The sequence below is a fragment of the Apis dorsata genome, unplaced genomic scaffold, assembly GCF_000469605.1.
Source record: "Apis dorsata unplaced genomic scaffold, Apis dorsata 1.3 scaffold_82, whole genome shotgun sequence".
In the NCBI taxonomy this organism is placed as follows: domain Eukaryota; kingdom Metazoa; phylum Arthropoda; class Insecta; order Hymenoptera; family Apidae; genus Apis; species Apis dorsata.
The window spans coordinates 1,081,641-1,085,471 of record NW_006263380.1 but is presented as its reverse complement, the minus strand read 5'-3'; the positions used below and the strand labels follow the sequence as shown (position 1 = coordinate 1,085,471).

Below are 3,831 nucleotides of genomic sequence, written 5' to 3'. Positions count from 1 at the left end.
GTCGAGGACCGGGAGGACACGGTAATTAGAGGCCGTGGTAATTAAGTTGTCGGTGGAGGTGGCGATCGGTGCCACCGGAAGTTGGTTGCAACTGGGTTAAGGCGGCGCCGCAAGTGGGACGTGAGCAGAGGAGAGGAAAGTTCCGACTATTTAAGGAGGTTGCTTGCAACGATGACCACGGAAGGGGGGGGGAATAATATATATCTTCCGTCTGAATATTCTTTCGAAGATCTTGAAGGGAGGAGTCGGAGAGACGGAGAGGAACTCGATGGGGCTCTCAGAGTTGCGCGCAGAGTCGAAGGAGAGGAGAACGGAGCGGAAGAGAGCGCAAACGCGCGCTCGAAATCGTTCTATCGATGCATTTTCAACGCATTCCGTGAACGCGACGTGAATCGTAGGAAGTATGTATGCATGTGTGCATGTATGTATCCGCGAAGGAGTCGTTCCTTCGAGCAACAAAGTGTGAAGAAACTGGTTCCGTTCCTGATGTGCTCTCCGTCCACCATTCCTTTTCCATCCGGCCACGAATTTCATCCTCGTTCATTGCTCGCTTTTCACAGATATCGATCGGTATCGATCGATATCGACGAGAATTGTCTAATTATTCCCCTAGCTCGAACGTATCGCTTTGAAAATATTTTCGTTATTTCGATGGGATTCTTTTTTTTTGTTTTTTATGAAGCTGGAAAAAAAAGAAAAAAACGAATCGATATTTTTCGACGCTTAGAAAACAACTCGTTTTAGCTTGCCGAGCAAAATAATAAATCGGATATGGAAAGGATATGGAAAGGATATGGAAACGAGCGTTTCGCCCGTTTTTCTAGAAAATATCCAGGTGGCCGATATCCTATGTAATACGCGTCATCGACGCGACATCGTTTCCTATTTCCTCGAGAAATACGGGGTTTTGGTCCCGTGCAACTTTGATGCCCCTTTATCTCCTCCTCCTTTTGCTTACTTTTTCCGTGTCATCGATAACGCNCGCTCACATTTCCCTCTTGCTTTCCCTCCTCCTCCTCCTCCTCCTCCTCCCCTCTCTTCCCTCCCAGAGGATATATCGATCCTGGGAATGCGTTCTACCATATACCATCCATCCCCGTCTTTTATCGTTGCAATTTTAAGGTAAATATTCAAAAATTGCGTGACCAGGTTTCCTCCCTCAACGATAAATTGCAATTGCGGCGCCGTGTCCGGACGTGACTCATTGCAACCTTTATCGATTCCCAACTCCTTCCAAGTGACAATCCGTTTCCTCCTCTTCGAGGAGAAGACTTTCTTTCGAAAAATTTTTACTCGGTTTGGAGGGGGGGGGGGGGGGGGGGGGAAGCAAGAAGAATCGGAGGGAAACGGAATTCTCTCAATATAAAAGAATCTTTTAAAGATTCTTTTAAAGATAAAAATCTGAATAAAGATCGAACGTTTGAAAATAATCAACAACGCAACAAACTTTGTCAAAAAATAAACTTAGAGCAAACGTAAAAATTAGGAAGAGAAGGAATTCGACGCATCTTGATTTTTTTTTTTTCTCTCCATATTTTCTGTTACTTCCGCCACAGCGGGTCGTTGTTTCGGATGTATCGTTGCCCGCAAACCATGATTTCCGGTCTCGTGTTGCCCTCTCGTGTCTCCCGGCCTAATATCGATCCGCGCACCCCCAATAAATAACCAGTCAAATTATCTCGTCCGATTTTCCTACGCTTCCATTTCTTCTCTTCTGTTCAAATAGGAAATAAAAGAGGTCAGATTTTTCCAAGAGGAACTTTTTCTTTCTTCTTTTTTCCTGGGAAATGCGCGACGATCGCTCTCTCTCTCTCTCTCTCTCTCTCACGATCACTTTATCACATCCTCTTTATTTTGAATAAAAATATCGTCCGCTTTTGTGCTGCGCTCGTCCTAATCTTTAAACGTTAAATTCGATTTTAACCGTTTCTTTTCTCTCTCTCTCTCTCTCTCTCTCTCTCTCTCCTCTCTCTTGATTCACGAGACTTCTCGTGGGAAGCACTTCTTGCCGAGACGCGAATGTAAATGTATCTCGACTTTCTCAACGAGATTTCCTCGAATCGAAGTGATTTTTTGCGAAAGGGAAGAAGAACAGTGGTAGAAAGTTTGAGAGAGAGAGAGAGAGTTTTCCTTTTTTTTTACGAAGGGAAAAGTTGAAGAGAAAAATGTTACGAAGGAGATTCGTGGAAAGTTTTGCGCTCGTAAAGATGGCGAAGGGAAGTAGAACGTAGAAGGGCCACGAGAACACGAACGAACCAACGAACGAAATCACAAGTTTTGCGCTGCGTTCGAAAATAACGAAAACGAATAATAATAATAATTATTATAATAATAATAATAACTTCGATTGTTTGGCGAACTGCACTTCTAATCAGCGACTTCTTTCCGTACCAAATATATAATTCCGATCCAAATATAATCGACGACGACGATATTTTCTACGAATAGGAACCAATTCGTTATACGAAATAAATTCGTTACACGAATAAATTTCTCGATATCAATTCCTCGCGTTACTTCCTCCAAAAAAAGAGAAATTCACAATGATCGAAAACTATGACGAGCGTCCAATTGTCGGAAGAATAATTTTCCCCCGTGCGATATGTTTCCCATACAGTGTTGAGAAAATATCGTCTCGTATTACGGTGATGGTGGTGGTGGTGGTGGTCGATAAGAACTACACATACCGGATGTCCGCACGTCGAAGGGACCGTTAAGGATAAAAAGTATACATTGGCAAGAGAAACACGAGCACCCACCGTTTTGAGCTCCACCCCTTAGCCCGGAAATCGACCAATTCTTCTAATTCTAAATAATCCTAATAAATAGAATTAGCTTTGAAAATTCATCATCTGAAAATACGTAAAAATATACAATAACAAATATACAATTTTTCTCTCGCAACAATTATTCAATAAACTCACGGAAAAAACTTACTTAAATAACGTTTAAAAATCAGATCGAGTCAACGAATCACTTATCCAAGAACAATATTACGATAAAAAGTATATATATATATATATATACATAAATATATACATCATCATCAGGATAGATCATCCGTTTCTTCGAGATATGTATCAAGATTTCCGATCGAGCTCAAAACGATCGATTCGCCTTTTCTACGTTAGCCCCTTATACAGCACGATACAACGAACACGATATACACACGTATAATTTAAGGGGAGGGAGGGGGATAGGGGATCGTTATCACATCGTTTTACTAAAAAAAAAGATTCCGTTCGGGAAGAAGCAATCGAATCGTTTGATCGTTTTTCCTCTCTTTCTCTCTCTCTCTCTCTTACTCTCGCGTCACGTGGTATATAAAGGTGCAAAAAATTAGAGAGGCACGATCACGATCGTCGGGACACGATTCTAGGGTCCTACTGATTCATTCACCTCGAGCTCTACCTCGACGAACGCGTATCACTACCTAGCCTTTGCTAACACGACTAATTCATTAAAGGGCCAATTATCTTTCACGTAGCAAAGAAAAAAGAAAAGAAAAGAAAAGATACTCTCTGCGACGAGAATCCTTTTCCGCATGATGATATCCAAATGTAAAAACGTCCGAATCGTAAGATTCGTGGTGCGGCCATCGTCCGTTCTCCGTTCGAAAATGAGGAGGAGGAAGGCGAGAACTCCGTTCGAGCTCCTCCGTCGCGATAATTTTTAATTAATCTCGATGATTTGGCGGGGTTCGAGTCACGGTTATTAATACCCGTGCTTTTATCTTCGCCTCCCTCCTTGACCCGGACCCGCGTCAGCATTATTAATACGATTCGACGTCATTGTTATCAGCAACGAAGCCTCGTGGACGGGGCCTCGTTA

At 42.5% G+C, this 3,831-nt stretch overlaps 1 long non-coding RNA gene across 1 annotated transcript in view; it reads left to right on the top strand.

Annotated features, from left to right (window-relative positions):
• The first annotated feature begins 3,666 nt into the window (after positions 1-3,666).
• LOC116184975 overlaps positions 3,667-3,831 on the top strand; it is a 14,046-nt gene continuing 13,881 nt past the window's right edge. Inside the window, exon 1 of the long non-coding RNA XR_004149662.1 lies at positions 3,667-3,813. This is a non-coding gene — a long non-coding RNA (uncharacterized LOC116184975). The remainder of the gene's footprint in view (positions 3,814-3,831) is intronic.